Below are 11,874 nucleotides of genomic sequence, written 5' to 3'. Positions count from 1 at the left end.
TTTACATGCAGCAAAACAATTAGCAAACAAAGTAAGAATATAGTAGACCGACTGTTTTGGTCACCCAATAGCCATTCACCACTCTTCCAGTTGAACAGAAGCCATGCCCCGTGGGCACATTCAGCCCTGCTGTTTTCACTTCCCAGATTTGAGGGGTAGGAAATTATTATCCCTCCTGGCCATCAGCACCCTGACCTCTACCACCCACCGGGCCAGCTTCAAGAACAGTTGGATCCACCTGTTCAAATGAAACAGGTCTGCTCTCTGTGGTGTTGGCTTCTAGTTCAAGCAGCTCTCCCCACATGATAGCAAAGCTGGCTCCCAGCGGTTGCAAGCATGAATCCTACCAGCCTAGCAGTCCCAACAGATACCTTTTAAGTATTTTTTCCCCAAAGCTCCAGTTAAAAGTCCTAGGCTGATTCCAATTTGACCTGCTCTGGACAAACATTTTCTTTAGAACCAAGAGGGTTGCCAGACAAAATACAGGATGCCCGCCTCGTTAAAGCTGAATTTCAGATAAACAGTAATTTTTTTTAGTAGAAGTATGTTGCATGCAATGTTGAAGACACCCTAAAAAGTCGTGGTTTCCATCTGCGGTTCAGCTTTAACTGGGCGCCCCGTGTGGGCTTTGCCGGCTGTGGTGGGCGCCGAGCGGGGTCGGCGGCGACGGTGGGGGAATGTGGCCCGAGCCGGGTTGCACACCCAGCCCACAGCGCGCAGGGAGAGAGGGGAAGCCTCGTCTCCGCTGCAGGAGCTGAGACGGGGAGAAGGGGAGCGCCCCAAAAGGAAACCAGCTGCCCCTCCCAGGAGAGAGGAGATGGCTGTTCAGCAGCCAGAAACAGCAGAGGAGCCCGAGCACAGAAGCGGCGGCCTCTGAGGACGCGGCGCACATATTTCTGGAGGGCGAGGGGCACGCGGGCCGGTCCGTGGGAAAGAGGGGAGCCCGCGCCGGCCCCTCCGCCTCCCGAGCCTGTGCGTTTCCCTAAAAGAGCAGCAGCTGTGCAAACTGACGGTTCACAGTTGTGATAAATCTCCTTAGGAAAGCACTTCGATTAAAGTCACATCTAACTAGAACGCAAGAAGTCACCCCTGAACAAATCAATTGCGAGAGGGGCAGCTCTGGGCGCGCACCCACCCCGCTGCTGTTTTGCTTTCCCCGCAGGACGAGGGCCGCTCACTGGGTCGCGGGGACAGCGCGCTGTCTCAGCTGGGGAAGAGGCGCTTCCTCAGGACACATGCAAAACCCAAAGTGTGAAAGGAGGCCTTTATTCCATTCCTTTGGGGGATTTCTTAATGATGTAAAGCCCAACTTGGTTTCAGATCTGCCTGTCGTTTCCGTGACAGAACCTCCCTGGGGGGGTCCACCAGCAGCGGGGTGGCCAGGCGCCACATGGCTGTGCTCTCCTTCCCAAGCCAGTTCATCTCCATCTGTAGCATTTTCAGAGAAACTCTCGGATAGGTTTTCTCCAACAGGTTCTTTTTCCTTCACTTTATAAAGTCATTCTCCTGCACAAAATGAACGGCCTGAAGACATCACTGAGCCTCTTTTTCTCCCAGGGTCAGGGCCAGCACGGCCCCCAGACCACAGGGGCACAGGACCTCACAATGGGCTTCAGGCCTTCCCCTCCCCTCCCGCCCCTCCCACCCCGCCCTACCCCTCCCCTCCTCCCCTGCAGAAATCACATCCCTTTCTCCAGACTCCCCACTTCAGCTTGACTTCCAGCAGATCTTTACCCTGCCAGTTAGTAATTCAGGACTAATTAGGTGATTGCTTTCATTATGGTTGCAGTTGGGGCGGGGGGGGGGGGGATGAAATGGCTTTGCCCCTATTCTTGTTGGAAAAATAAATTACACCCACTGTCACTTGAGATCTTATTTTCCCCCCAATCAAGCAAATTAGCAGCGTGGTTCATTTTCCCAGCATTCACTCCTGAACAGACGGCAGTGCCCTGGAACGTGGCTTAGAGCTGTGTGGTCAGTGCAAGTGTTTGGGGCTGTTTGCGCCGACAATGACAGGAGATGCCTGTCTCCGGATAGAAGAGTGGCCCTTGTCTTGCTTAGGCCAGCGAGCTGCCCAGAGCGCTGCCCGCCTGGCTTCTGAGGAAGATGTACACCGCCATCTAGTGGACATGGGGGCTCACTGCAGTGTGCTCGTTCTCCCGCCTTTCCTTCTGGCCGGTAAGAACAAGCAATAATGCTTCTTGTAAGTTCCTAAAAATAGGGGAGGTCTTATATCACCAGGAGTGAAATGTTTGCCTCAATGTCTGTAATGAAAGTGCAACCCCATGCTTGCACAACGTCTGTCTTGTCAGTAGCCCTCTTTCATCCCGATGTTTAGGTCCAAGACAGGATCGTCATTGTCTGAGCAATGGGTAACTCTCCGAAGCTGGGTAGTTCTCCCCTGTCCCAAGTAGTGTGGGAGGAGACAGTCAGCACCTTCACAGACGCCTTCATCTCTGCAGCCTCGCCATCACTCCTCATCTCGCCCACAGCAAGCCCGATTCCAAAGTGCACAGGGTAGAGGCGTTCGAAAGTTGGCTTGTTCAACCAGGGGCATTGGCAGTTCCCAGAAGGAGCCAGAAACACACCCACATCCTAAGACTCTTTTCAGTCTTGACGTTGAGGGGTTCCCACTCTGTCCCCTGACTACACACAAGTCAGTGTCTTTTTCCTTTCCGCTCATTCTACCTACATGAAGAGCACGTTGATCTCCCCAGTTTCAACACAGGAACCATGATTTTCTTGGGTTTTGTGTATGAGGGGCGGGGAGAGAATGGGAGAGAGAGCAAGTACATCCCAATATGGAAGGGCTTGGGGCCGTGGTTCTCAACCAGGGGCAATTTTGCACCCAGGAGACATTTGAAAGTGTCTTGGGACACTTTGGATGGTCACAGCTTAGGGGAGGTTAAAAGTCCTTCCGTCACAAGACAGGCCCACAGCAAAGAAGCATCCAACCCCACCCAGCAGTCGTGCTGAGGCTGAGAAAGCCTGGTTTAGGCTCTCAGATATCGCCCTCCAGCAAGTCAGTGAGAACACTGATTGTCCTCAAATGGCCCACACTGCAGAGGCTGTGGATAGATAATGCATCCTCTCCCAAGTCAGTACTGACCACCGTTTTTCTTCTTTTAGACTCTTCCATTTTAAACGTAATTTAGCTGTCTCTTTTTTTTGCCTCTGCTCTGCTGAGAAGAGAAAGGATTGGAAAGGGGGAGGGGAAGGTGACAGAAAAGGAGGATTAGAGGCCTGACCTGTTTCTCCTGGAGAAGCTGGGCACATTCCTCTCTCACAGGTGCTTTGTGACCCAGCAGGGTACAATTAAAAGCACAATAACTTGCTTGTTATTCAAGTCAGGCATTAGTCCAGGTAATGGCGTGCTTGGTGTAGAGATGGATTTCCTTGTTGGGAGCTAAGCACAGGACTAGCTGAATTCTCCATGGAGAAATCTTGATTTGTTCAGGTCTTTCATGTTTTCTACAGAGAAGGGATTATGTCTTCCTAAAGAGGGGCGTTGCTTAAAAAGCTACAAAGTGTAAGAAAAGGATTTAGGGCAGAGGGGCCTGTGGTTACGTAGCTGAGGGGTACAGGGAATTTCAGAGCCAAGGATTATTTAAAGCCATAAAGTTAAAAAAATAATTGGTTTAGGGACTCCCCTGGTGGTGCAGTGGTTAAGAATCCTCCTGCCAGTGCAGGGAACACGGGTTCAAGCCCTGGTCCGGGAAGATCCCACATGCCACGGAGCAACTAAGCCCGTGTGCCACAATTATGGAGCCTGCGTGCCACAACTACTGAAGCCCACGCGCCTAAAGCCCATGCTCTGCAACAAGAGAAGTCACCCAGTGAGAAGCCCGTGAACCGCAACGAAGAGTAGCCCCTGCTCACCGCAACTAGAGAAAGCCCACGCGCAGCAACAAAGACCTAAGGTAGCCAAATATAATTTTAAAAAATTTATTAAAAAACATTGCTTTAGCACTACTGCATCAGTGCTGGCGAGTACGCGGTAAAGGCAATTAAGCATGAGCTAAAATTCATTTTACTTTGGCTAATTACTGCATGGATCCAGGAGAGGGAGGGGAAAGAAAACATGCCCCCTCCCTGGCAATCAGGGAGGATGTTGGTTTTGGTTTCTTTGCCTTATAGGCACGCTTATTAGTTGGGGTGCCCAGAATCCAGCCATCACAAGGGCCTTATTAGTTAAAACACAGGAAAATTGTTCTCTCAAGGCAGAACAGTGAATGCTCTGCTGTCCCAGTGACCAAGCAGAAGCCACTATTAGTTTTAACTCCACCGATTATTGTTAGCCAGAGAGGACATGACATACACAGTCCTGACTTCACCCATGTGCCTGCTGAGCCTGGGTCAGGGGCTCTCAACCCAGAGCAACTCTGCCGCCCTCCCCCCAGCTCCCCGCCCCCCGGACAATTGACAAGTTCAGGAGGCATTTCTGCTGTCACAGCTGGGGAAGGACTGCTGGCGTCCGCTGGGCAGAGGCCAGGGATACTGTAGGAGCATCCCACAATGCCCAGGACAGCCCACAGCAAAGAATTATCGGACACAAAATGTCACCAGTGGCAAAAGTAAGAGGTCCTGGTGTAGACAGAGGCAATTTCCTCTCCTTGAGTAGGTGAAGGTCTTCAGAATCTCCACTTCCTCATATACATAATGGACAAGTCATCAGATGACCATATTTCATGCTAACTAACACGCTTTTCTTCCCCCTTTTCTACACTGGGTATTCATTCTCCCACTTCAGGAAATCGAGTGACGCTAAGAAAAACTTGCCCTGGAAGGATGGTCCGCGGGGGCGAACCGAGACCCAAGTCGGTGCCCGCCCTCTCCGTCCCCGATTCACACACAGGCACCCAAGAGAGAAGACAGCGAGCTTCTCTGCAATCCCCTGGTTCGGAGTTTTGAGAAGTTTTATTCCCTTCTCTGAGATTACCCATTCTTCCCTGCATGAAGCATGTTCAGCGAAGTCATTTGTCCTGCAGCTTTACAGGAGTTAAGAGCCCGCAGCAGTGACATACCCATTTCCTCCCTGGAGAATGAGGACTCCCCCTGAGGGAGGTTAATGCTCAGGACAGGAGCATCCCTGGAGCTGGTGACAGCCAAGGGGCTGTGACTCAGGACTGTCCCAGGCAGGCCATCAGCTCTCTGGGAGAGCCACAAGGATGTACTTAGCCTCCCTTTACAGGAGGTGAGGAGGGCAGAGTGCTGCAGACGGGGAGCGGGGCGGCCACACCCAGACTAAACCCTAGCTGGCACCCTGCAAGAGACAGAAAACCTCTCCCCTCAGGTCCCACCAGCCCTGCTCTCCCCTTCTGTGCACCCCTTTCAAATGCGTTTTTCTGCTTTGCCCCCTCCCATTCAATCCGTTCTAGGTACAGTGGTCACGGTGATCCTGGTAAGTCCCAAGTCAGATCCTGTTGCTTGGAGATCAAAACCCTTCAGAGGCTCCCATCTGGATTCGAATAAAAGCAGTCTTCTCCCTCTCTCCCCCTCCCCATCCCCGCCCTCTGTCTCTGTCTCTGTCTCTGTCTCTCTCTCTCCCACACACACACACACACACACACACACACACACACCGTCCCTCCCCTTCCCTCAAGCCCTTCCAGACACACTGGCATGCTGTCCCTGGCTGTTCCTAGCAGCTCCCTCCCCATAGCCTCCTGCACTTACTATTCTCTCTGCCTAGAATGTTCTTTCTCTCCATAACTACAGGGGCTGCTCTCTCCGGTCTGTCCACATGTCCCCTTCTAATTAGGGTAGCCCTCTTTCCCTTTGATGCTTTATTGTTCCCGTAACCTGCATCATCTGGTAACATGCTAAAAACTTCCATGCTTTCATTTGCGGGTCCTTCCCTACCCCACCTCTCACTCCCAGATTGCAAGGCTCTCTGTATAATGTTTTCACAGCTGTCTATCTCGAGGACCAAGTACAGTGACTGGCTCCAGCAAGCACTCAGATATTCGTTGAAGAAATTAGGAAATGGACCAGGCTACTTAGCTTCAGAAGCTCTTTCATGGAAGTTCCCATCCCCTCCGTATCAGTTCTCAGTTAGTTGACTGAAGACTAGCACCCTGACAATGAGGCAGCTCTAAACTGTGAATGACAAAAATATTTACTGTGTCTGTGAGGGTCACTTCTCTTTGGTGTTTTATTTTTTTTTAATAGTTTTTAAAATTAATTAATAATTTATTTTTGGCTGCGTTGGGTCTTCGTTGCTGTGCGCGGGCTTTCTCTAGTTGCGGCGAGCGGGGGCTACTCCTCGTTGCGGTGTGTGGGATTCTCACTGTGGTGGCTTCTCTTGTTGCGGAGCACGGGCTCTAGGTGCATGCACTTCAGTAGTTGTGGCACACGGGCTTCAGTAGCTGTGGCTTGCAGGCTCTAGAGTGCAGGCTCAGTAGTTGTGGTGCACGGGCTTAGTTGTTCCGCGGCATGTGGGATCTTCCCAGACCAGGGCTCGAACCCATGTCCCCTGCAATGGCAGGCGGATTCTTAACCACTGCGCCACCAGGGAAGTCCATGTTTGGTTTTTATTTGTAGTGAAATGCACATAAAATTGTATCATCGTATCACTTATGAGTGTAGAGTTCAGGAGATTCACGTTGTGCGGCAGCCAATCTCCAGAACGCTTTTCTTCTGGAAAAACTGCAACTCTCTGCCCTCCAGCAACCGCTACCCCCAGCCCCTGGCACCCACCATTCGACTTTCTGTCTGTATGAACTTGACCACTCTAGGTGCCTCATACAAGTGGAATTGACAGCATTTGTCTTTCTGTGACTGGTAGGTTAGCATCATGTCCTCAAGATTCATCCATGTTGTAGCCTGTGTCAGAACTTCCTCTTTAGGGCTGAATAATATTCTGTTGTGTATACACCCCGTTTTGCTTATCTATTCATCTGTCAGTGGGCAGTTGGGTTCCTTCCACATTTTAGTTATTGTGAACAATGCTGCTATGAACAGAGGTATACAAAGTATCTTGCAAAACCTGCTTTCAGTTATGTTGGGTATATACCCAGAAGTGGAATTGGACCATATGGTAATCCTACTTTTAATTTTGAGGAACCACCATGATATTTTGCACAATGGCCGTACCATTTTATGTTCTCACCAGTACTGCACAGGGTTCCAATTTCCTACATCCTCATCAACCCATTATTTTTCGTTTTCACAGTAGCCACCCTAATGTGTGTAAGGTGGTATCTCACTGTAGTCTTGACTTGTATTTTCCTAATGATCGCTGACGATGAGCATCTTTTGATGTGTTTATGGGCCATTTATGTATCTTCTTAGCAGAAATGTCTAATCAAGTCCTTTGCCCGTTTTTTAGCCAGGTTGTTTGCTTTGTGGTTGAGTTTTAGGAGTTCTCTGTACACTCTAGATATTAATCCCTTATCAGATATATGATTTCCAAACATCTCCTCTCATTCTGTGATTGCCCTTTTCCTCTGTTGTTAGGGTCTTGATGCACAGAGTTTTAAAATTTTTCATGAAGTCCAATTTCTCTATTTTCCTTTTGTTGTTTGTGCCTTCGGTGTCATATTCAAGAAATCATTGCCAAAATCTAATGCCATTAAACTTTGGGGCACTTGTGCTTTTTAAAAGGACCTTTTAATGACAAGTTCCCCAGTTTGGGGAGTTCAGAGCCCTGAAACCTAACTATAAGTGTTCCCAATGCAGAAAGTACATAAGAACCAGAGTGCTTAATCAACATTTCTGTTGGCAAGCGAGGTCCTAAGGAGCGTGTGAAAGCACAGCAGAAGTAACATGGAGGACTTTTAGGAATGTTCTCTGCCACCTTAGTTTCCTCCCTCTTTCTCCATATATCCCTCACATTTTTCCTGCCTTCCTTTCAGATAACATGTCTGGGGCAGGATATGGTGAAGAAAATGCTTTTACCTCACTCCCCTATAACAACACTGACCACCCCATGAGCCTTGGAGAAGCAATTTGCCTAATTTGGAGAGAAAAACTCCATTCAAGCCCTGCTGGGATGCACGTTCAAATCTGCGTGACCACAAAACCCACGTTCATGGACCCACTTGCCTCTATTGCTTTTTTAAGCTATAGGAATGCTGGATGAGGAATGTTGTCTGTTATCAACTAGAAAAACATGATCCCCCTTTGAGCCTTCATGTCATTACCTATAAGATGAAAATGGACAAGCACAGCACATTTCCAGTGTTACTTTTGAAGTTTTCAGTGCTATCTTACATGAAAATAACATGAAGAAACAGAAGCAAACCTGCCTGACTCCCCCTTATGCCTTGACTACTTGGCCTGCAGAGAGGCCTCCAAGAGCCTCCTTGGACGATCCAGGGTTCAGCCCAGCACTGAGCTAGACGACCACGGGCTCCCCTTCCAGCCCAGTGAGTCTTTGCATGGCTGTTTTGGGGTTTTTTTTTAGACTCCCATTTCTTAAAAGTTTGAGAACCAGTCACAGATCTCCACTTCACCCAAGGGCTGGCATGTCACGAGGTCACCAATATTTGTTTCATGTACTGCTAAGAGATTAAGAGGCAGTATAATTTCAGAGAAAAGTTAGGTTCCCTGGAAGTCAGGAAGCCCAGCACCCTGCCCTTAAACACTCGAATGACCTTGAGTAATGAAAGGTCCCCAGACCTTCATTTCTCATCTTCAAATGAGAAGACAAATTGGACAACATCACTGTTTCCTGAAGTGTGGTGTGTACACCGCTGTGGAAAGTAAGCAATAGGTAGAAACAAGTTAGGTGATTTTATCTTATGTATATATCTATAAATACTTAAATAGCCTCTCAGCTCTACAGTATCTTAGCTATTATTGCTACAGCAAGGCTGAAGTCGGTGACACACACACAAGCAAGACCCAATGCTAGTACATGCGGTGAAGGTATCGCACTTGCAGGAATTGTCCTTTCCACCCAAACTGTCCAGAAAGATTGACACCGATGAAATGGATCGCTATTGTGGATCCTCATATACCACATTCCCATGAGCTTTGCTGAGAGGACCTCAGCATTGCATCAAAGCATCCCTTTGATGCAATGTGAATAAGGTTTAAAAAAGTTATTAATGGGGGAGGCAAATGTTAAATCTATAGCAGAGGTACTTTCCCCATAGGATGGGGGAGAGGGAAAGTATGTAAGCACCTGTCATAGGGCCTGGTGGGGAGCAGGTGCCCCATACAGATGTTATTACAAAATATTGAGTATAGTTCCCTGTGCCATAGAGGAGATCCTTCTATCTGTTCTATGCCTTCTTTGAACGACCGTAGCACTTGTTGTCTGTATCATTTTTATGTCTGTTGTTGCTTTGTGACTGAAAATGAAAAATTTCTATTTGTCCATGTCCTGGCCCTTACATAAAAATGTGTTCATTTATCTATTTCATATTTATTGACTACATCTTAGACACCGTGTTAACTGCTGGTTCTAGATGTTAGTAAAATATAGACCTTCCTGCTCAAAGGGTCACAATATTTGTGGGAAACCAAAAAATGAACAACCTATGTCTCTAAGAGCTTTGTACTTCCCAGAGAGAACACACCTCGTAGGTACAATGAATACATGTGTCATACGTAAATGTATAACTAGTTAATGGGATTATACACCTGAGATAACTGCTTTTCGATTCTGACGAAATGATGATTATATTTCACCAGGAGCTCAATACCACTCTGAGAATGAGGGCTGAACCCCCGACTTGACTCACTGCATCGCTTTCCTATATAAAAATACACAAGTCTGTACATACGCTCTAGAAAAAGGCTTATCTGGCATGAATTTCAGATAGCAAGAAGAAAACTTCAAGAGGTTCAGAGAAGCATCCAGAAGCTCAGATGATTGTCTGGCACTAATACAACTTGCCTGACAGGAAAATAGAACTGTAAATCTCACAAAATTAAATGATCTTTTAATAATTTCAAAACCTCCTGCTATTAATTGGAAATTCTAGAAGAATAGCTTCTTTTAAAATGTACTGATAATATGCTTTACAGCTTAATATTCAGAAGCCTATGTTTTGGCTAAGTGAGCTTCAGGAAGGAAGGAAATTTGTGGTTTACCTCCACTTACTTTGGAACCGCTGGTTCCAAACATCTACTTCTATGCACAGTCATCTTATCATCTGTAAAATGGAGGCAACTCTAAGACAACAGAGTTACAGAGATGTTGCACAGCTCCATGTGTCATTGTCTTCCTTTGTTTCAGAATACCAATGACATCTAAGCTACTACTGAAAGAGTGCTATATTATTTGGGGTCATCTAGTGCAGCTCTGTCAAAGTAAAGAAAAGGGACCTAGAATGACTATAATTTTCCCAAGAGGACACAATTATTTTATGGTAAATCTGGGACACGAACCCTGATCTCTTGGATCCCATTCCATTGTTCTTTCATTGGGTTCTGAACAACCCAGAGAAATAAAGAGAAACAAAACTCCTGTGTGCTGTGTCACTGGTACAGGGCATGGCAAGATTGGAATTGGAGCACTACATATTAAGAGGTATCTGAGAAATTCTTCAAACTAATTGAGATATATACCAGGTACATAGAAAACAGTATGTTTTATGAAGATGATTCTGTGCAATGAACAGAACTGGTAACACACACTAGAAGGTGAATTCTCGTTTTCTGGCACCTTGAAAACTCCACCTCAACATACACGTTAAAATAAACATTTGAACTGGGTCATATTTAATTCTGCATGCTCTTGTAAGTCAGCAAAATATTCCATATATCATTTAAGTTGTCACTCACTTTTTAACTTGACTTTGAATTTCTAAAAGTCTTTCCAAACATAAAACAGAGGTGGGAAAATGGTATACGGGAAGCTGCAGAGATGAAATAAGCTTATTTCACTAGGCATAAAGATGAATATCCAAACAACTTCTTCATGGCTGAAAGTGTCCAAATCTACTGTCTTCATTTTGTAGTCAACGCTTCTGGAAAAATATGCTAATAGATTCCTTATTACCCAAATGCCCCATATCAGTTTCAGTAGGTATCATTATATACTATGGAAATTTTTCTCAGTGACAGTGAAAGACATCCTGGCTGAACATCCCCCTGCCCATGACACAGAGATGATGGTCTCACGCTATCTTGAAGGCATTGGAGCCCACACTATCCATTACTAATATTAATGGAGGATAAAACTTCATATTCTGTTTGCTCTATATTTGTTAAATCACTTCTTCCCTTCATTAAACTGGATGGCCCATAATTGAGTCTGTAGTGTGTCTATCATTGGAAACTGAACAAAGTTTTGTTGGTTTTATTAATGTCATACGTTTCAAGGGAGGGTCTATTAAATAACTAAGTCTAGTTTCACAGTTACAAATAAATTATGATGTAACTTTGAATAAATTAAGCTCATCATAAAGGAAGGATGCTGAGAGTTGCTACTACCCCTTCCTTGAGGGGCTCTCGTAAAGCACTAAGTAACAGCGGTGTATATGTATGCATATATTTTCAATGATATTTGTACAGACTTAAAAAGAACTCTACAGAATGCATTATAAAAACCTTAATGCTGTGTGTCCCTAGTTCCCAGCTCTCTCATTAAAACTACTTAAATGAACACAATCTTATCTGTTAGGATAGCTATCAGAGTACTCCAAATATTACTTCTTGCAGTACCCTGTCCCAACCATTTGCCATCCTCTTCCCATTAGTCCTCAAGTCAGAAGCCCCGAAGATCTGTTCATTAATTTATGAACACATTTCTTCATCCAGCCAAGAAAATTGATTGATCCCTTACCAAATTTCAGGCACCATTCTTCAGTATGATTTATAGGCATGTTCAGGAAACACAGCAGTGATTAACACAGATGAATATAGTCTCTCTTGAGCTGAGAGGGGAGAGAAAAGTAAATAAGCAAATATAAAATCGTA

Source organism: Delphinapterus leucas, chromosome 3 (genome assembly GCF_059928025.1).
Source record: "Delphinapterus leucas isolate spDelLeu-1000000601 "Yukka" chromosome 3, BTC_Dleu_Yukka2, whole genome shotgun sequence".
In the NCBI taxonomy this organism is placed as follows: domain Eukaryota; kingdom Metazoa; phylum Chordata; class Mammalia; order Artiodactyla; family Monodontidae; genus Delphinapterus; species Delphinapterus leucas.
The sequence above is the reverse complement of the archived record's forward strand: the minus strand, read 5'-3'. Positions refer to the sequence as shown.